The 23587-nt window shown below is 41.2% G+C and overlaps 1 protein-coding gene across 8 annotated transcripts in view; it reads right to left on the bottom strand.

Moving 5' to 3' along the window:
• Positions 1-23587, bottom strand: part of lrfn1 (leucine rich repeat and fibronectin type III domain containing 1) — a 190543-nt gene that overhangs the window by 99818 nt on the left and 67138 nt on the right. The window lies entirely within an intron of this gene.

Below are 23587 nucleotides of genomic sequence, written 5' to 3'. Positions count from 1 at the left end.
CCTTCACTGACAGACTGAAGAGACGGTAGCAAAGTGATGAATCCCTCAATTCTCAGGAACAGCATGGCGATTCATTAGCTGAATGTCAGCGACCAACAGCGCACTGAGAAGCCCTGCCTTTCAACCACAGTTCACTACATGAAAGACCATTAGATAGACTTGACTTATCCACATGATAATTTAATAACTTACCTTAATAGCTTTTCTGTATTTTGATGAGGGATTCTCAGTGAAACTTCATCTGCACCTTTGCCCTCTATAAAGTGATTTTTTTTTAAAGTGTGATAGAAGGCTTTTCATTTCCTAAAGGAATATAAATGAAGGCCACCGGGTCATACGAGCTCATCCAGAAGCCAAAAAGAAACTATTAACTTTGAAAAGACATCCCTATTGACAACCTACTGCAAAAAAGAAAAAAAAACTGCTTTGTGTGGAGAACAATGGGCAGCTTAGATTTGAGAATGTGTTCTGACAACCCAAATTACACAGGTTTTCTGGCATACAGTCTTTTAGGTTAGTAGCTTTTTAGCATGGCTGTGATGAGAATTGCTAACTTGCTCTCCCCAAAAAGACGGCGAGTCGACCTGTGTAAGCCGCAATTATTTTAGTTTCTCCACAGTTGATGTTTCAGTTTTCTTGTGGACATGATTTTAAGTTGTTCCTACTTTCTTTGTTGCCAGAAATGAACTCGCGTCATCAGTATTTGGCCTTTTAAAAAATTCATTAGTAGCAATCTGGTGGCCAATATTTGATAGAAACATCCATCTATCCATCGTCATCTTCCGCTTATTCCTGTAAAGGGTCGCAGGGGGGGTGGAGCCTATCCCAGCGGCAACGGGCGAGAGGCGGGGTTCACCCTGGACAGGTCGCCAGTCCATCGCAGGGCCAACACATAGAGAGACGAACAACCATTCACACTCACAGTCACACCTACGGTCAATTTAGAGTTTGATAGAAACAAAATAAACCAAGAACAAAATAGGTAAAGGATACGATTACGGGAACGTCAAATGTTTCGGAAATTAATTTACACATTCACTTTAAATTTGAAAGGTTTTGAAGCATTTTTCAATGTGTAAAAAATGTGAATACTATTTAAGCCTTTCCATGCTGAAAATATCGACATCGATAAATGTCTGCTATAAGCCAGAATCAGCATATCAGATATCGGCAAAAACAAACAACAGCAACAACAACAAAAATCCAACCTCTCGCATTCATACTAGAGGCTTTATTTTATCAGTCAGACAGGGGTAATTTGATGAAAATAATTACGAAAATGTTTTTATAAAAGTGCTACAAGAGAGCACAAAAAGAACTCAATGTAATAATGTTTTTCTCCAGTCTGATCCCGCTAACATGCAAGCCTCCTTTGTACGACAGCTCGCTTATTGTCCCAAATCTATTACTACCATGTCAGTGAGTCACTGGTTTCCATTGTGGGACATGTTGCCTTTTTGACATCGGCACAGCTTCTCACTGGGAGTCAATCCCACATACAATATCCTGCTGCTGAAATTACTCATCCGAGCGCCACATCCACTCTGTGACTCCACGACTTAAAATATTCCAAAATAAATTCACTGTTCGTTCCTATCTGGGTCAAATTTTATGAGACTGTTCAAAGTCTGCAGAAAATGTTAGTTAAATATTGTACTATTAATAGCAGAAAAAGCAAAAAAATCAGGCCAATTCTGAACACAAAATTCATGCATGTATTCAAAAACAATAAAGACTGTGTCACATGATCATCTGAAAAGTTGCCACAGAACATTTTTCAGGGTACTTAGCCACCAAACTGTTGTCAAAGAGTAAAACTCTCCTTCTTTGCTCCTAAAGAAGAATTATTCTCAAGTTCTCACATAGCTGGTCTTGTTACTGCACCTAAACCCCGCCCCTGCCTCCTCAAAGGATACTGCTGATTGGTCTAGTGCCCACACAAACACCATTGGAGGACAAGATGTTGACGAATGGTGCAAATTCGTACAGAAACTTTACTCAAACTTGACATAACCAATTATTTGGGCCCTTGATTTTCTGGGGCCTTGAGGCCAGTTGCCCACTTTCCCAAGTTAGTCATCCTGTCTGTCTGAAATACTCCATATTAAACTTAAATCAAACAAAATTCTCAAGAAGATTTACTCTGCTAACAATGAATATAACACAGCTGCTCATTTATTGTGAAGAAAAAGCTCAGAGAGGGATTCAGAAAATCCCCGCTCTTTTATTTTACAGAGCCGCATTCAGGAATAAAAAAGAGGTACAAAGATAAAGGTAAAAGTATTAATGCCAAAGAAATGTCTTTATCTGTCATGCGCTGCAAACACAGTAAAACCCAAAATTTCCGGATAATCCCTGTTGCCATTCTGAGCAGTAGAAAGATACGACCACAGTATATAGAAAGAAATGCCAGAATTTAGTTTTTAATACTTAATTCTGGAGTCAAGTCTGGTAAGCGATCTCCGCTCTCTCTGCATACTAATTTGCACAGACGTCGTCCTTGAGAAGCGTGTGATTAATAATAGATACAGTGTGACTGCAAGGCAACAGAGCGCTGAACTGCAACACTGGCTTGGAAAATCTGCCTCCCTCCATCTGCACATCTGAAATGTAGCATGTTCAAATTAACGGAGACAATTAAGATTTCAGATTTCTGCTCATGTTTAAATGTATCTTCTCTTGAGGTTTTGCAGCAACCTGATGCGGGAAATCAGTGAAATCTGATCACGTATTCAGAAGCTGCTCCAAGGCTACACACCTGCATCGCATCTGTCTGCTGCAAGCTTTCAACCACAGACCATCCATGACCTTCAATATCAAAAGGAGTCGTCGCAGCGGCAGTTACGTCTTTAAGTTCATAAAAATCTCCAGATTTGTTTTGTTTTTTTCTTTTGGGGAGGTTTTATTTTCATTATTTTACAGATAAAGAACTAAATACCGACACAATAATAGAAAATATCAGAATGCTGTTGGGGAGCACTGCTGTATTTACAGCAGCAGCTTTGGCGAGCTGGACTATATTTGTACAAACACACACTCACACACACACACACACACACACACACACACACACTCTTCAGTGCATGTTTGTAACTATTGTGAAGCTTCTTTTGTTTTATGACGTGTGAAAGGTGGCTGTGGTCACCATGGATATGACATTGATGATACATTTGTGTTGTCTGATGTAAAAGAGGCGTTTTTTTTCTACATTCCTGTCACGTAGTGTGTGTGTGTGTGTGTGTGTGTGTGTGTGTGTGTGTGTGTGTGTTTTAGCATCAGCCAAAATGGCCATAGGTCTCTTTATTTATTTTTAGAATTGAATTTTATCCACTTTTCTGCTTAATTCTAGTGAGGCTGTATAACAATTGTGTGACAAGGTTACACAAACACAACATTCGTGCTGCAGTTTATATTAACTGAGTCAAACATGAGAGGTGTCCTGCTGTGAGTGTGTGTGTGTGTGTGAGAGAGAGAGAGCGAGAGAGAGGGACAGAGAAAGAGAGACAGAGAGGCTGAGAAGATCAACAAGCTCCTTTGACACTTTGTGAAATGTGTATGTTAAGGTTTTATTGGTTACAATATCAAGGAATAATAATAATAATAATAAAATAATCAACATGTGGCAGTGATCATGTGATTATATTTGGCAGTCCCCCAAAGATAAATCAATCAATCACTGGGATTTGTTGCAGTCTCAGCTGAGAATACACAGCCGAAATAAATTTTCAAGACATTGTCGTGGTTTGGGTATTTTACACGTGGGGAGGAATTACAGTGCATGGTAGCACAATAAAAGTCACACTGAGATTACGTCTACAGATACTTTAGTGGAAGGGTAGGCAATAAAAATGGGACAGAAAGTAGAGTGGGAGGAATTATTTGTGTGACTGCTGCGCTGACTGCTAGAACCCTCACAGCTGCAACTACCAATCAATCAGTCAATCGAAAGAAAAATAAATTGCCAATTCATCACTTTCAACTTTTTTTATGCAAAAACATCAAACATTTCCTGAACTTGTGGTTCCAAGGATTTTCTAATTTTTTGCCGCTTATGGGAGAAATTAAGAGTCTTATGTTTGTTTTTTTTCACTGCTGGAGAGACAAGTGAAGCATGTCACCTTGGGTTCTGGGAAATTCTGATGAGCATTTTTCATGATTTCTTAAGATACTACAGAAATCATCAATAACAAAAGTAATCAACAGCTGAATAAATGATGCTTGCACCTGCGCTGGCCGGAGGCAGCGATGCACTAAACTGTGCCTCTTCTGTCCGGTCCAAGAGGCCATTTGGCAGAAGCCGTCAGCCGAGCTCTGAGCTCTCTGGGCTGGAGAGGTAAACCATCCTAGAGTATCTCATATTCCGCGTGTGCAAATGTGGTCCCCGCTGGTCACTCACTCTCCAGCACTGAAGACAAGCATATTTAGCTTTCGCTGCAACATGGCGCGTGACACACAGGTACAGATGCATGATCCATCGGCTGTACGTGAAAGTACAACGTGCTACATGGACGGTAGCGCGAGTTCACACGAGCAGTGAGACATCAGGGTGACGGAGCACAGATCCTCTCTGACCATTCTGTGAGTGTAGCTTTGTGTGTTTTGGCTACAAAAAAAAAAACAAAACAGGTCTTTGCTGGAACTTATGGAACTGGAACTTATTTGGATCGTTTTTTTTTCAATCTATTAATACAGATTAGTAATGATAACTGTTTTTAATATAGTTATGCATGTACAGCAGTAGCTGCCATGCAGGTGCCGCCCCAGAGAGCAGGATTTATACTGAAAATTTCCAAAAAACTGTCAAGAGATTCAAATACCATGATGCAAATTTGACACGGTGCCATCCTTCGCCGTTATTAAGTAAAGGTAATTTTCTGAGCGAGGATTAATCTCAAAGATCAGCACTAGAGACTTATCAGCTTCTTACCTTCTTCATGATAAAAATGCATTTATTTCAAGCAACAGCTTTGGAAACTCTGAGATGTGAAATTCTCACTCAACCTCTCTGCATCGCATGTTTCTGCACCGACACTACAAGGCTTTTGTCCAAATATAGATGCACGCAGGAAGAAGTCTGCTGACTGTAACATCTGCGTCATTCCTCCTCCAGATGAAAGAGACATTGTGCTTCAAGCATGACATTTCATTTTAGCCTCAGTGAGATCTGAGAGAAGCCAAATCTACAGAACAATGCCAATGTGTAAATATTGTATATCATGCGCAGCACGTGGAGAGCAGATACGTTCCCAGCTGCAGACTCATTAGCTCGAGGCCATGCATAGGTCCTCTGAACTCTGTTAAATCAGAAAGTTAAACATCCATAACTGAGCTACATTGAATCATCCTTAATTTTAGCAAGAGTCCAGGCCAAAGAACCCACTGGGGCCCCTCTGCGCTGTACGCTGTTGCTGTTCGAGATGCACGGCCCTTTAGAAGTTGAGTAAGCTGGTATATTAAATGGGTATACAGTAAGTGGTTGTGTGTTCAACGACCCTGTTCTGGTACACTGTCTGCTCCAGCGATCTGCATTCATATTTCCTTCAAATCTCATCTGAGTCCATCATGAAAAAGAAGCCTAAAATTGTTTTGTGCCATCTGAACAACTGGAAAAATGGACAGACAGATGGAGTTTTATTGCATGTACTTCTAAAACAGATCTCAAGGGGAAATGGTGGATGAAGAAAGCTCAGCCTGAATTACAGAAGGGTACATTTATTGGTACTTAGCTGGTTGCTATATGCAGTACACTGAGGTGAAATGCACCATTTCCTCTGATAGTGGTAAAATCTTAATCCTCTGTCTCCTGGAAATAGATCAGTTTACTAGACTTGTCCGGTTTTGCTGGGTTGTTGAAGCCTCCACTGCAGCAACTTCCAGCATTGTGACAGCCTCAGTAACCATTGGAAACCACACAGAGGACAAAGGGCTAATGTGAAGGATGGGATCTGCCAATGATTCCCGTGTGTGTGCAGCTACAAGACTCACAGGCCATGTTGATTTACTGACAAAAACAAGATCCCCCTTCTGAGTGACTCAATGCTGGTGAATAACACTGCTCCAACAGGATATTTCGCTCTTCGCCAGTGCTCGTCTCTCAAAGGTAATGGCTTTGTAATGGCTCGGAAAATCTTTAAAATGCAACATGGAACACACGGCCATTATAAATATCTCATCCCTCTGCCATTGAGGCTTAGGCAGAATGATATAGGGTGGGTCACTGGCTTATTACTTTCTCATAAGCGGCACAGATCCAAAAACACTGTAGAGGTTTCATTGGGGGATCATCACTGCAAACGGCAGGTTAACTCCACGTCAACTGCAGCTCCTATTATGATCATTTCAGGCATTAACAGGATGGGCGACTGCTCACGTGCAGCAGCACTTCAAGCGTTTTACATCTTTTAGATACAGAGGTGCTTTAATTAAGCGATCGCGTCCCGAGCAAATCACCTATTATAGATTCAGAAAATACGTCTGCGTGCTATAAAAGCGTGTGGTCAATATCTGGCGTACATGACTTACCTCGCTAAGCTGGCTTACACTTTAGCTCATAGCACTTGTAAGCTTCTTAAGGAGTAAGCTGCAACTGAGCTAATTATTCATGGACAGGCTCCATCTCAGGGAGCAGAGCCAAGAATGAGCACCTAAATCATGACTTTTTTTTTTTTGTCTCCCCTGTAAAATATGGAAACTGTTTGATTACCTGTGTAAAAAAAGAAAAAAGAAAAAAAAAAGCATGTCGGAAAATGTCTACTTGCATTTCGCGCAACAGATAGAACTTGATATGCTAATTAGTCTACAAGGTATTCTTCCATCATGCCTTAGTCACCCACAGTCAGCCATTATCCTGTATTTCTAGTTTGGCTCAGTGAGCTTAAACTGTGTTGCAGCTTTGATACTATTAATTAAACTAGAAATCAGCGCTGGCTCTCACTGGCTTATTCTTTTTCTTTCTTTTTAATTCCGGGCCAGTCACCTGTCCCAAGGATTTAAAAGCTGACTCATACTGTTAATTGTTACTCATCTTGATATGGTTTTCCCATGTGAATTCGATTCTGGCGGCAAGGCAAGGCGAGAGTTTATTTGCCGCGCACCTTTCAACAACAAGACAATTGAAAAGGGCTTTACACGAAACCTAAAAAGAAGATGTAGAAAAGAAACAAAGGATATTACAAGTTCCATAAATTAGAAAATAAGCTAAAATAGATCAAACAGGAGGATAATATTTAGAGTGCAGTTACAGTGCAGGGAGACGTGAATAAACAGTCACAAATTTGATTTAGTAAAAAGGCGGCTGCAGACTGAAAAATTTAAAGCCTTGATTTAAAAGTTGGAGCAGTTTTCATGGTGCTTTTCCATCATGTTGCTGCAACATCCCTCAAAATGAGAACAAGCTGCACATTAAATTCGAGAAACATGTGGACTTTGTCATGATTCAATACTTATTCTCAATTTCCCGATGCCTAATATGAATGAGTGTCCCATTGTAAAGAGCAAACACTGCGAAAATCTCCCAGAATGCAATACAAGACATCATCTTGCCTCACATCTTAAGAGTAATTTCACATTTATTAGAAAATAACTGGTTCAAAATTGAGTGCATCTGCATCTAAGAGCTAAAGACTTCCTCTAATTTCTTGCGGTTCGCAGAAATTCCTCATCACATTTACATTCCTAATCTTTCTTTAGTTCCTGGCATGCTATATATATTGTATGTAAATTACAAGCGCAGGCACTTCATCACCTGCCTCACTGACAACTTTATAACTTCATTCTGGTTATCAGCCGAATACCTAAAAACTCATTAATGGGAGACAATTGGATCGGCTGCGAGGATCACTGTTGCACAAAGTAAATATAATTGTCTAGCAAGATTCTGCACTAATCTGATCCAACTCGATTAACGGGGAGTTCCTAACAATGACAAACTCCTAGTCAAATACATTACCATGAAAATAATTATTTGAATCAGCTGCAGCCTTCTGAGCGGGAACCGTAATGAACTTTACATTTGAGAGGGGTGGGCAGCATTGATGCAGCGACTGTAATTCTGATTGCATAGACATGTCAATGTAAGACTAATGCCTCTGTAAGAATATGGCGTACAAGCTAACGGGCCAGTTGAGCGGTGCTTTCGATATACAGTACAGCGCTTCAAAAACCATTGTAGATCGAAATTTGAGTCATTTTCCCTGCAAAAGCAGAAATAATTATTAAAGAGGAACACAAGCAGATCCGTAACAGCACCAAAATAACACGTATTGATTCGACAATGTTGGACAATCCGTCAAAATGGTCACCTGTGATATTGTATTGAATATTTTTACTGTTGTGATGCGCCATTTTTGACATGTAAATTAGTGCTTAAAAGCAAATACTGGGTCATTTGTTATAACAGACTTCAGAGACAGGTGACTTCTCATTAAATTTACCACAGTGCTTGTTACTTTGTGCCATCAAAACATTTGTATTATCTGACATGTGCAGATAATCTATATATTTTGTCATACACCAATATAGAAGAAATGGCTTATAAATATTAGGATATTATTGCTTTTCCATCCTGACCACCCGTACTTATCACTACGCATCCTAAATATGTTGCTTCTCAATCATAGTCTTGTTCTCCAGCCAGCCTGAATCAGGCAGGTTAACATCTGTACAACACGTCACATGAGAAAAGCAGTTTTCATTCTGGCAGCGTTTGGCCAGAGGGGCCTCTGAAGACAACACCGACAGAAAGTTTGCAGGAGCAGGCAACATTTCATAGCAAAGTACCAATTTGCATGAGCAGATGTGGAAATCCATTAGGACACAAACCATCACAACATGGAAAACTACTGCCAGCAAGTGCAGGTAGTCATGGAACTAATCGATGTCTTTCAATTACAATATAAAACTGACTTCACTCACATATACGGCTCAAAAGTAGTTCCTTAGAGCCTCTCATCTTGCATGAGAGCATGCTGTTTGCATGTGCAAAGGATGCAATACATGTAGGCGCAATATTGTTACCTGTAACTTTGTAAGACAAATAATGTAGAACAGTTATATCCTCCATTTGACACAGCAGTGCAGCTCCCTGCTTGTGGCATGATTTAAAAATCAGAATTAAACATTTAGCCTTCTCTTTGCTTCCACGCAACTCCGCCCACCACTCGAGGGTTTATTTTAAATGAACCCCCCCCAAAAATGTAATGTTACTCCCTTTGATGATGACATGACTTTTATTGTAGCATCATCATAAAAGTTGGTATTTTAAGCGTTTAGGGAAATATCTCGGCGTCAGCATGTGTGACCAACACTTCGTTCAAAGCACTGCTGCACCTATTTACAGCCTCGCAGGGCTGCTGGCACCCTGTCTCGCTTCATTCAGATTACTGCTTCTGTGCACGTATGCGCGTGCACACACACACACATACACACACACACCCACCCCGGTCCTCACAGGTCATGACAGAAATTACACGAGAGGGGCCTCGAAAGAAGATAGATAGGCCTAAATGACAAAAACCTTGTCAAAAAAGAACCAGATATTACACCATCTAATCACACGGTTCTCGATAGATTGTGCAACAGTTAACTGAACTACCTGACATATTCAAGGACAAAGGAACATTGTATCTAACTATCTAAGCACCTTAATAAGCTATCGGAAGCAATCGCATTCAAGTTTCCATTTTTTTGTCACAGATACCACATGCACCATTACATCTTTCATTTTGCTCGAAATGCTGTATGGATTTTCTGGGGAATATAAATCTTGTATAAATGTTGAGCTTAGGACATCATGGTTACCATTAAACCCCTCGTACTGTTTTGTTTCTGTTTGTATCAAGTTTACGTCATGTTTGCAGAACCGGCAGGGCCGCGGGGGATGACTGCTGGGGCTCCGAATGTTTTCTTAAAAGCTCCAAATCTCTGAAAATAACTTTTAACTCTGTGTCATTTCCCCTCAGTCTGTCTGACTGGAGCAGTGAGTCAATGGAGCAAAAGTTATAACCATAAAGTTGATACATTATAAAACACAGAGCTTTCAAACTCAACGCGACAATGGCACTGCTGAGGTCTAAAAGCCATTATTTCCTTTCCGAACACACCACACACACACACACACACACACACACACACACACACATCGCATAGGAAGCCAAAGCTCGCCGAGTCTGACGGCGAAACAGCCAATCAGAGCAGAGAGAGCGGGCCGACAGCTGGCAAGTGAGGGAAGGAAAGGAGGAGAGGAAACATGACAAGAGGGGCAAAAATAAAATTGGAAGGGGAAGAGAAATGTGTGGTGAGGAGCCAGGAGGAGAAATGATAAGAAGGTGACAGAGGCTGAAGTGTAGCTCTGGATGTTAAGAGTGAGAGAGAGAGTGAAAAAAAGTGAGGAAAGGAATGAAAAAGACGGGAGGAAATGAGATGTGACAACGTGTGGAGAAAACAGGAGAAGAGGAAGTGGCTTGACTCATTTTTTTGTGCGTCTTCGGCGTACCATCGGAAATCTGAATATATTTTTGTTTGACATTTTTATTTTTTTCTATTCAGGCGGAAGCCATTTCCAGAGATAAATTAGAAAGAAATGACCAGGGGTAGAAAATACTGGATTTATGCTCCACTTGTCCCTGAAGAATCTGATGTCATATGAGTTACAGTTCTTCTTCTGTAGGCTCAGTATCTGATTTAGATTTTTGAAGGCCACGTTTATTTTACATCATAAAATCAGGGATCCTTGATTTTCAATTAAGAGTAGCCGAGGCTATTATGGGATGGATGGACCAGCAACATTCGTTCCGCGAGCCCAAACGCATAACCCACCTTTGTTATCCCTCTTAAAAACAACAACATCACTCAGACGTTCGTCACCTAAACATTTTTATGGTTTCAGAATGTTGAAGACAATTAAATCCGAAATAGGAGAAAATGTCTACTAGATGAATTTCGCACTGCATCTATTGTCCATTTCAGCTGCTTTTCTTCTTCTTCTTCTTCTCTGATTCCGTTTTCCAAAAAAGTGGGGAATATAAATGCATATAATTGCTGGATATTGGATTCTATACACAATGACTTGCTTTTGTTCTCATGTGCATTAAATATTCTTAAAACCAGGGCACAAAAATTAAATGGTTGTTGTTAAATTTGTATACATTATCTGGCTCTGCCTCCTAGTTCACTGGGGTTTTGTTGTTGTTGTTGTTGCCTTCTTTGTCACACAAGAGGTATTTTACCTGCAGCCAAATGACTTGGAGTCCATGAAGTGTACTTGGACCAAAATGATAGAGCTGTGGGCTCATCAGCCATATGTTAGACCACTGATTAGACTTGAGCCATGCTGAGAGAAACACCGCCCCTCAAGTCAAAAACAGAGGTGCATCTGTTTGGAATAAAGGCTCTTTGACTACTTCTATTGCATATCTAATTGACAGCCAGGTGATTAACAGTTGCCTTGCTTGCTAAAACATTAAAAAAAACAAAAACAAAAGGAATCTCATTAATCTGTTTTCTCTGACAAGAATTTCACTTTCTAGCAGTTGTAAACGATATTTTTATGGCATAATAGAGCGAAGGAAGATGGAAAGATGGGCAGAAAAGAGAGGGGTGTACCAAAGTGTCCCCGCTGGCTTCAAAAGCAGGACATCACAATTACATGCCACACACTCTCTCCAGCTGAGCCACCAGGACGCCACAAGACACCAAACAGGTTTGAGGGATGTTTGCAGGCTTGGCTTCACATCAAATAGCACTGATGTGTCTTATCATAAATCCCACAAAGGAAAGAAAACCAAAGAGTTTGAGCCACCATGCCACACAGATGCTGTGGAGCTGATTCCATCGTCGAAAGACTCAAAACCGGTCAAAGAGGCTCAGGGAGGAAAATCACTGCAAAACTCCAGCAGTCCTGTTAGAGAAGAGTTTATGCAGCAGAGTGGAGGAGCTTATGCAAAATACCTGAGTTTCTTTTTTTCCCTAAAGACACCACCACTATTGGCACTGAATTCATTTTCCATGCCTCTCGCGCAAGGTTGCTGCTGACATAGTTGTGTTATCGTTTGAGCCAACAGTGTGACGAAAGTGTGAGGGCGTGGGGTGAAGGGTGAGAGGCTAACGTGTGCTCATCAGGAGACACATAAATGCACAATGGACTCGGCTGTCTAATAACATGTAGTCTCTTCTCCCCAAAGCTAGTCAAGTGACAGCCAGCTGCCAAGTGTCTCGCTTACTCAGCTGTATAATCTAAAAATTACTGACATGTCAAAAGACTTTAGCAGCTGTGAAGACATTCGTGAGGAATTATTTAATTTCATGATTGATTTGACACTCAGAGCAGAAACAACACGAGTTTGTCGAGCGTTTTTCGACTTTGCAACATCCAACTCATGCCGCATTTCTAAAGAAATAAAATATTGTTTGCACAGAATTATGTTGTAATTCAATTTCAATCCTCGACTTCAATGAAAGCGCGATTAAGATGCCTGTGTCGTCTAAACACAGCCAAATGAAGATACAATGGAGGCGCTTAACTGCTGAATGTCTTATCACAGTCACTCAATCGACTTCTCCTCCCCAACTGTGGATCAAAGGGGTATCCATCTGCTGGTACTGCGCTAATGCCCTGCGCTCTTTCAGTTAGAGGATTTCTCAGACGTTATCTCCTTTTCATCCTCAACCGGAGCTTTATTCCCTCAGAGACACGCACTCACAAGGCAGCATCCAAGCAAAAATAAACAAAGTATGACAGGGCAACTTCTCTCTGGTTGGTTTTTTTTTTTTTCCTCTCTGTTTACCATATGCATTAGTTTAATAATCAGGTAAAGTGTTTATAGCATTCTGCAAGATACGAGGTGACAGATGTCATAGTCAATAATTGTTGAGCTCAAGCATGGAAATCTCTGTGCCACCTTTTATTAGGATGATTAATAATTAGTCACCGACAGAAAAATGCTCCCCAAATCGATACGAACTTCCACACTTTTGTTCCCGAAATATGCGTGCAGGAAGACTCTGACTCAGCTGTAACAAATCTAGGGAGAGGTTTCTCTGATCCGTGACGTAAGAGAGTCGCCGCTGTGATTTGAGGGAAGGGTGATTGGCGAGTTCCATTTACAGCCCCGAGTGTTCTCATCACTTTCATTTATTGATATGACGTCGACGACGGCGAGCAGATAATTGAGAGGTCAGATGATCAACAGAGCAATTTATTCATTTACAAACAGTCCATTTATCAAGCAGCAATTTTGTTTGTCTCAAGCTTTTGAAATGTGAAAGTCTGGTGCTCCCATTTGTCGTACATCAACGCAACTGAATGTCTTTCGATGGCGTCACCGGGTCACTTTGATGACATTCATCTTCATCTGTATCGGATCAATTCTGAACCAACAAAAAAAAAAGTCACAAGATTAATCTGTAATGAATTGTTTAAAAGACGTTTTTGAAAAAACTAAACGCACGTCCCACCGGCTTGAAGCAGGGGTACATGCTGACACTGCGCTATTATTTGGCTGAAACGGCGCTGTCACTTGCCATTATAACAGCAAAGAGTGTGTTTGATTTCCATCGCTTCCTTTCTGTTCCAACAACAATAATGGCTGCTTTTAAAAATATATGATCAGTTACTCACCAAATCCTCTTTGAGGCTTGTTTTTCTTGATGAAACTCCGTTTTTCGACGATTCGATCTCTTGAGAGTGAGCTGCTCTGACTGAGTTTTAATGGATAATCATAAATAGATGTTTAATCTTTAATTGACATACTGTGTTTTATTGTTTATTTTATGATTCCCTGTTAGAAAAAAAGAACTTTATCCTTTTACTTCACCAGAAAAGGGAGTTTAAAAAAAAAAATTTAAACTCATCTTTTAAAAGGTCATTGGATTAACGGATATTCAAAAATCATCTCAAGTATTAGTTTTGTTTGATAAAATGTAACATTTACTGACATTTGTTGCAGCCAGATTTAAATATGACCTCAATCAAACATTGACATTTTTAAAGCCTTCACTTCAATGATCATAGGCACAAGAAGTACGGAAAACAAACTGCGAAAGTTAAATTTAAAATGTTTCAGTTAAATGTACTGAATTATACGTACTTCAAAAAAAAAAGAAAAAAAAGAAAAGAGAGAAGCCACCCTGCAGCCTTGGCCTTTTGCACTCTGGAAGTCCATTTTAAAGCTTGTCCAGCAAAAAGAAAAGAAATGTTGGTGTCAAAATAAGGTCTTGCAGGAAAGCAAACCTGAGAAGAGGCATCAGCATCTTAAGAGGAGTGTTCATAAATAAACAAACTTTACTTTCCACCTCGTCTGAGCCAAATGATACAAGCTGCCCTGCAGGAGAGGCCTGAAGTCCCCGACTGGCTGCGGCACTCTATGAATATCCTACATCGCTCCCATCTCCGCCCGCATTAAATGAGGTCCTTCTAGGTCATAGACACCCAGCCCGGGAGGACGACACCCAGTCACCATTCATCAAGCGCCCTGATGGAGAAAACCTGTCATACCTATGTAATGAACTGATAGTGCTGAAGCCCATCAAAGTGCATCATCAATAAATACAAGCATGGACGGCTCCGAAAGGCCAAAAGCATGCAGCGATTGCCATTTGGGAGATAATCGCTCTCTGACGAGATTATTATTTCACGTAGCTGGCCTGCTTTGTTTGGTAAATTGCTACACAGTATATTAATGCTGATATCAAACCATAAACATTTCATATTGTTTCATGTCACAGCACCGCTGATATGAGCACAGCTGACCTTCTAGTGACGGCTGGTTTTTTTTTGGCATGTTTCAATGAATCTTGATAGACAGCTACACCGAGGGCTGAGGCTGTAATGCCACCGCCGTTTTTCTGCCATTCCGTGACGTTGGAGTAGATGCAGCTTTTGTTTTGCCCGTTCACATCTCATGCAAGTCAACGTCAGCCAGCTGTCCCTGGTACACGGGCCCTTACACACGAGCCCCCGCATCAGTCAAGACTGGTGATATTTAGCCAGTGTATACATGTACCAATTCACATTCTACGTCCAGATTCAGATACCAGAGCTCTTTTTTTCCTCTTTAAAATGATAGTTGTTTTTTTTTGTTTGCACTGTGTTTAAGGCTACATCATGAGGATGTAGTAAACCACACAGCACCTCTTAGATCGGGGAAGTCTCACATCTTGGTCCAGCACGAACTCTGGGAAGGAATCTGGATCAGTACAGGGTTTCAGCAACATCAGTCCAATATCTGATCTGCGCATGAAGTCAGCAGATACGTGAACAACCTCAGGGCAGGAACAAAACTTTGACGTTCTGATCCGATATCCTTGAGGAAATAAACTCTTAAAGAAAAAGCAATCTGGCTTTGCTTTCAGTTCATTCAGTTTGAAGTTATCAGTAAAAGGAGGAGAGTATTACTTGTGCCTCAGTCAATAATGGAGGAACATCATGACTTGTTTCAAAAAACTCCTCACATTTGCATCTGGTAAACAAGCTTATCAAGAACTCAGGAGTGAAGACACCAGCGTCAGATCAACACACGTCCCACAGAGAGGACCCTGGTGAGTTCCGAGCCTCTGCTCACTCCTTTCAACAAAGTCACATTTTTAGACGACAAAATTAGCAATCACGCCTCACATCCTGCATTAGAAGACACTGCATCTGTTGCAAGTCTGGACGACGTGAATGAGTAGCGAGGTTGGAGAAAGGTGTTCTATAAGCTCCATAAAGACTAGTCGGGAACAGAAGTCGTGCCATTATTATAGGCTATATTTGGCTGAAGCTGCATTGTTCCTGCACGACACAGCAAAGTGTGCAGTTGATTCACTTCACATGAGGCTCTGTTCCAACAGCCTCTTTTTTTTTTTTTTTTATCAGTGCTCCATTAATCCTTTCCGAGGTATGGGATTTACTCTCTTTCTTGAATGCAACTGCTGTTTCCAACAATGTCACTAATCTGTCACGACAGAAAATACCAGCACATTGAAATGTGGAACACAATTATAAACCAAGTGTATAATTATACACCATTATTCTCATATAGCAGTATTGTAATTGCTTCTATGTCAGGTTTATCCTTGACTTGTGAGCTCATTGTCGGTAATAGCAAGAGGTGACTGTTGAGTTTGAGTAAAATAATCCAGTTCACAGCAGATCACTTTGGTAGATCTTCATACCTGCCACATCCGTTTTAAAAGGAAATGTTTCAAAGAATGTTCAGTAAACTTGACATTGCCAGCACAGACATTATCAGCTTTGCTAAAGAGATATTGATTCTTTCTCTGTGTGATCATGGATAAACACAGACGTTTTAACTCACTTCTATTTCGTGTCTTTCGTGTTATGCACCTAATGGGTCACTTAACCATGTGGAGCGTTGCACAGGGGCCCTCCGTGGTTAATGGCGCAGCTTCAGATTATAAGCACACTGCAACAACATCAACGTCACCAAGCGCACATATCTGAGTTGTTTCAACCCCAGCTCAGAGAATTCGTGTGTGTGTTTGCGTGCGTGCGTGCGTGCGCGGGATATGAAAAATGAGGACTGACGCTCTATTAACAAACCTATTTTTGACTTGGAGGAATTATTGCTCCCAAAACAAATATGAATTCTCAGCAGGTTTTGTGTGTGTTAACAATGCATAAGTGACACTGTGTCGGCATGCACTCTAACAAAGCTTGATTTCGATTGTGCTGTTGATATACACTTGTATCCAACAATTCAACGCACAAAAGAATGGAGGAGCTGCTCCCAGCTGCACAAAATGATAATAGATAACACTCGGCAGTCAAACAACTCCAGAAAATAAAGTGTAATTAGCACCAGCATTGTAAAATCACAGTTTAATTGACAACCAACATCATTTCCTCATTAGTAAGGGAAAAAAAAAATTGTTCAGTTCTAGCATGTAAACCACCACAACAGTATCGGACCGACAGACATTCTAGACGCCGTATCCAGTCATTGCATTACAAGCTGGGATTCATAGATGAGCCTTACTTTGCTTGTGGCTCAGGTCAGCATGGATGTATGGACAGACTTTGCATAGATAAATAGGTTATTGATCGCACAGGAAATTCATTCAAGGTAGAAAGTAGGAGAAAAAAGCCAGTGACAAAGGACAGGAAACGGTTGTTGAATTACACGGAGAATACACGAGATCCGTATAAACAAAACTGTATTATGCTAATCTGTGCACGACTCAGCATGGACAGACATTCACTGCATGCAACACACGAAAATTTCATGCTGTGCTGGATTTATAAGGCCTAGGAAACAGTGGGAGAGGCTGTGGACACACAGGAGTTTACTGGACATATTCCAGGAGAAGAAAAATCAACCCAAATGAAATATTACTGGCATGAAAAATTGAAAAACATGAAAAAAAAAAAACCAACAGAAGCATGTTATTATAAGTTAAACTCCGCGGTTGGAAGTAAAAGGATGAAAACCTCCGATAGATGTGGATGTGAGGGATAGATTTTCAGAGCCAGAGTTCAAGCTCTGTGTCAGCAAGAACGCACCCAGCTTAAGTGTCGGTCTACTCATGTATCTGCAGTAATGTGCTGATCAACATGTTATTCTGCTTACTTAAGAAAAGACCAGCTAAATGAAAAGACCCTGCAGTAAAAATGCCATTAACTAGGTTATCACAGCTTTAACTTGACTGCTTCCATTAATATCAGGTATAAAACAGAGGGGGAAATCAAACAGAATCAAACACTGGTCATAAAGTACATGAAAATATCTCAGCAGTCCCTTTGCTAAGTATTTCAGAAATATAAACAGAGACACGGACTCAAACGCCTCAAAGATTTAAACAATCATCTGCTGCTTTAGCACAAATACGGCGCACCTTGAGATAAACCCGCTCAGCTGGCATTGTTTCGTAAAGCCAAAGGCAATTATCAGCATGTGGATCATGAGTGAATATGAGATAAATATCAAATAATACATGCACAAAAGCAGAATTTATTTCATGGATTTAGCCCAAATGCATGAACACTCTGTTGCTGACTTTTCCTTTGAGTTCCAATATATTTCTCATCTCAAAGCAGGGCGCTTCTTTTTTGCTGTTGCTTGATGATCAAGGCTAGCTGGGACGGTAGCACTCATCTGAAACTCTCTCTTTCATAGTTTAATCTGCTGGAGGGATTTAATAAAGCTATTATTTGTTAGTTGTGAAATAAAATAAAAATGCAATTCCTAAAAAAAAACAAAAAACAACTGAAACACCCACATATTTTCTCCACAAAGTGCAAAAATACAGAAAAATGCATGATTTGTCTTCGTCAAAAGACTTTATGGTGGTTGCACTATGACCTAATGGCATATATCTCACCTCCTGCATCTGCAGTGCATCCGTAGACACTGAAAAGCTAAATATAAAGCAAGTGGTGCGATATTATTCACAGACTTTTTGTTTTGAACCGAGGTGCTAGATTATGCATGTGGTCTATTGGAGCCAACCATTCGACCAAACAGGGAGACGCAATGTGAAGGTTGAGGCTCTGGGCTAGATAATGCTTCTCCGCTGCCTTCCAGCCTTTAATAGGCAGCCGGGTTAGACGTCTCTGATGAGGCAGGGGGAGTGATGAAGAGCACACATACGGACTCTCTGACAAATAAATCAATACGTAAGGACAGACTGATCTCTCATCACTGTGGCATATGCAGCAGTACTAATTCATGGAGGCATTATCCTTTTCCTAATGCCTCAGTCAAGAATGAGGAGTGCATTAAATGTCCCACATTTGGTCCGATGGTTCTTGGTTGAGAGAAAGTCTTAATAGGACTAGTAAGACCTGTGGTAGTAGGCGCTGTGCTATAATATATTGTTCTTATGCATTATTTAATGGGACTGTGGGGAAGATCGTGTTTACATGCATTTCAAATTCTGTAAGAGAGCTTGTAGCTCTCTTAATTGGCTTTCTTGAGAGAGCCAAAAGGGAAATGCTGCACTGGCAGGCCATATTGATCATTATGACCAAATGCAGCTACTAAAAGCATGATCCAAATCAATGTCACCTTCAGGTAAACACTGGAGGCCTCAGGGCCGTCTTTTTAGGAACTTTTCTATGATGCAACAGGCCGCCGTCGTCGTTTCTTGTTTGCATATCATATCACTTTATTTCAACGGTCAAGTGCAATAATGTCTTTGACTCAGTGTCAGGAGCAACAGTTTGAGGCTGCAACATAGCAGGATGACTGCACAACAATGTGTCTTCGGGGAGACAGATGCCACTAGTCGTTTTCTTATTGAGTCAACAGCAAGAATGGACGACAGGCTGGTATCATGCAGCTGAGCTCATGGGTATTAAGTGTGACTTTCTGCTCCAGTTTAAAAGCCATATGCTTTGCACCAGGTTACATGCATTTTCCAAATGGAATATTTGTGTCTAGACTCCAGCTCCACGAGCCCCTTTTGGCCTAGAAACTTGATAGAATTGTCAATGTCCACTAAAACCTCTATTTCTCAGCCTTTGTAGCAGATAGTAACATGAAATAAAGAGCAGAAAAGCTGAGACATTTGGCTTCTCTGCAAAATTTCTTGTCCAGCTCTTACTGCACTTTAGACATTGTTTAAAAATATAATAAACGGCACCTAAAATGAAGTAGATGTTGCACCGAGTCTTAAAGGGTACTTTTTTCTCGCAAAGTGACAAAATCTTAAGCTCACAAAGACCTTTTTTCCCCCACTGCTCCATTGTGATTCTAGAATGCAGAGCGAGCCACCCACTGACATTTAGCTCAAAGTTAAAGGCACTAGAGATACACTTACTGCATTTTTCTTGGCCAATTATTTTTAAGAGTGACCTGCTGTTACCGATTACCAAATCGGAAACACGTGGCACTTATTGGCCGCGCACACTGAAAACTGGCACCCATGCACACCTTCTGATATAAACCTCATACACATCAACCAGACATGTGCTGGACAATCCACAAACTGTTTGCTTTTAGCTGCAAGCACACTGTAACCCTTGCATCACAGCGCTACCATGAACAAGCAAGGCCTAACGGAGGTGGTTCAACTGAATGCGCCAGCCGGTCACGCTCTGTGCTACCAGGAGCAGGCGGCAAGCTGGAAAGGGTTTTAGCTTGAATTAAAGCGCAGGACAATCTGCTTTCCAAGTTTTGTATACAGACAATTCTGACGGATTCACTGTTGCTTGTAGTTGGTGGCCATGGGGGTGCCATGAGCACTTTCTGCATTCTGGAGTCAAGAAAGAAGTAACGCGGTGATAAAAACCCTTTGTGAGCTCAAGACATGTATTTGTGAGTACTTGAAAGGCAAATTACACTTTTCGGAAGAAGAATCCCTTTAAAAAGGGAGAAGCACATAAATGTTGCCTCAGGGTGGAACAACCCATATGTTGCTGCAGGTCTACATGGGCTAGACAGGAGGAATACTCTGTTTGGATTATGATGGATTCTTACAACTGAGCTCAGCTTGCCGTTCAATATCATTCCTCAAAGAATTAGCTCGCTAACCGCCTTACAGATCCTAATGTGAATCTCTATCCCTCTTTCACGCAGCTTTTCTCTCTCAAAGGCTTCCTTCAGTCACCCATTCTACATTCTAGTCACACCCAACTGCTCACTTTGACATGTGACACTCATGTGGCACTGAGCAGGTCCGTTTTCAGGCACCGTTGCTCCTGGTGCTCACCTGTTTTATCAGTCACTGAAACAAACAACAGCGACTCAACCGTGGTCAACGTGTATCCGCCAGGCACGTGTTCACTCTCCCTGAGTCTGGATAGTCGACACTCTGGTGCAGCGATCATTATATACGTGGTTATTTTGGAGGGGTTCTACAGCTTTTATCCTCTGTTTCAACTCCACTTACTGACTGAACATTTTGCAAACAAGTGTTTGCTAATATTGACTGAAATGTGGCCGTAATTACGCTTACAGCAAATAATGCAGTCCATTCATCCGTTTTCAACACCGCCTTTCCTGTTCACAGTGCAGTCTAGTCCCAGCATGCACTGGGTGAAAGGCAGCATGCGGGTCAAGTCTAACACAGAGCTAACACACATTCACCTACTCATGGGTAAAATCAAGTTTGCAATCCGGCTTGTGTGCATGTCTCCAAGTGTCCGATCCGGTTTTCCTCTCACGTCACAGCGTCACTGATTACATTCATGAACAGGGACATCAATAAGCTCTACTTGTATAATATTACTGCAGTAACCTCTTCTAACATAATGCCTTGTAATATTTCAGTGCTGCTCCAGTTGAAAGTCATACTGCAGCAAGGTTGAAAAAGTGTTTTATGCCTCTTGATGCCTGTACATTATTCACCATTTTCCTCGTGTTTCTCGTTCTGTCAATGCTCCGCTGCTTTTTCTCTCACTTTGTTTCTGGGGAAAAAAAAAAAAAAAGAAGTTCTAGTTTAATTGCTTCAGTTCTTTGGTGGCTACTCCTTTGATCTTTTGGCTAGTTGTAATTATGCCATTTCTTCAACTTGTTTTTTTTTTTTCCCCATCCATCTTGAGCACTAAATAACTTGACTTGCCTTCGGGAGAAACATCTATCTCATTCTGTCGACTGATAACTTAATTGGTACTTATTTTTCCCTTTCCTTAACTGGCTCATTTCTGCAGGCTGAGTCCGAAACGCAAAACATCAACATCAAATCTTTCAAGACAGTCATGGTTTCTATAATGATTGTTCTCATGCTTGTGTTGTTTATTTGCAGACTATGAATGAATGCGGGGGAAAAAAAGCAGCTTGAGGAGAAACAGAAGACATTTTATAACAAGCCCACTGATCCTTATAGTGATTAAAATACTATTTCCTGTGATGCTGAGATCAGCCGCTCATATCTTCATGCCTGCAACTCCAGATCCATGCCTGTGATATTTGCACATAACTCCTACCAGTGCTGACTGATAAATATGCACACTAAAAGTTGCAGAGTCTTCCTTCGAATTATACCTCAGAGAGAAACTTGAGGGAAAAAAAATAACCTTTGGAAGAAAATGTCTTTATTTTGCAAATGTCTCCCTGCAAGCATGACTTACTGTAAATGGCTATCTTAATATTCCTCACATAAAAGGATAAAAACAGGTTCATAAATTCTCTTGTGAAGTCTTTTACGCTCTCAAATGCAGATGTGTAGCTCGTGCTCGTCGTTATTCTCTCGTTCCCGCAGTGCCTGATAACCCTCGACTGGTCCTGATTTCATAATGCTAACACATGACACCAGCACCGCGAACAGCTGCTGTAACACAATGCAACAGAATGGCAAGCGAGAGAGACCCCATTAATCTCACCCCACGGCCTGTAAGCAGCAACCTAGAAAGCGCAAACCTCCACACACATGTTGTTGTCACTTGCTCTTTATGCATCACCTGCAGAGATATGAATTTGCTGCGTGGCCGTCTCCTGCATGCACTCCCATCGCTAAACATGGAAGCGTTGGCAATAATGCATGGCAGTGATAATGACCAACCTGCCTGATTTCATTAGGCTAACACGTGACAGTAAGTGCTCTGAGCTTCTGCTGTAACATTCTGCAACACATTGACAAGCCCGAGACGTCATCATTGCTACTTACTGCAATACACACAGTCAAGAAGAAGAAAGAAAAAGGACATCTTAATACAGGGGAGCTCTGCTACATGCACTGCTGCTAATTCAAACTGCAAATCCAATAAAACTCAAGGGTATCAACCTCCTGAGGAGAAACCTCATTAACCTCTGGTTTTGGGATGTGGAAACCTGTGCGATGCACGGCTTTAACCACATGTCATTTGCCCTTTTCACTCAGACATGCAAAAACCAAACCTTTTCTGAAACACTTGGCAAATTAAATAACGGGGTAATGGGTGAGCTGCTGTGAGTCTTGTTTGTTGTTGTTTGTTTAAAAGCTACATGCAATATTTACTGCTTTTTGTTCTTTGCCATAAGAGGCATCTATCAACATATGGAAGGATGCCAAGACCTTGTGACAACTTTCATTTTTCATCTTAACGTGGGATTGTGAGAGACAGCTGTGAAGAGGTGGTGCCACATCTGTGTGGGAGCATGTATACAGTCCTTTGCTCGCTCAAGGTAGAGGAGGGTGCACCATGCAGCTGGTAGTCTGTCTCTTTTTTTTTCCTTTTTTCCATATCACTGCAAGCTACAGCACTGCACTCCTTGTATAGCAACACAGCTGGCCAGTACCTAATGTTACATCTTCCCCAGGGGATGTCTTGGGAGGTATTATGCGGCTAACGCAGAGCTATAGAAGGGAGGCTTACTTGACTTTACTGTAAGCATATTGACATCTAACCCCACCTCAATCTCATAGATTTACGGCCATGCCCCCTCCACGCAGGCATCTTGGGCCCTCACTTCTCCTGTCTGTTGCTGCTGATGTCCTCTCAGTGATAGAACCAAGACCAGACACTGACCTCTCTGTGCTGCCTTTGCATACCAAAATTAGAAAAGCCAGAGTGAAAGAAACTTCCTACCCATGCAGAGTTGAGGCTAAAAGGCATATTTAGTGAGTGGGAAATGATGGACGGCTTAAAAAACAAAAACAAAAAAGAACTCCACCAGCATTCCTTCTCAGAGAAGGAGGTTATTATCATGCTGCATAAGAGCCTCTGTAGCCC

Source organism: Aulostomus chinensis, chromosome 10, assembly GCF_037954235.1.
Source record: "Aulostomus chinensis isolate RoL2024-O1b breed Wild chromosome 10, RoL_Achi_v1.0, whole genome shotgun sequence".
Taxonomy (NCBI): Eukaryota; Metazoa; Chordata; class Actinopteri; order Syngnathiformes; family Aulostomidae; genus Aulostomus; species Aulostomus chinensis.
This window is presented reverse-complemented; position numbering and strand designations above follow the sequence as displayed.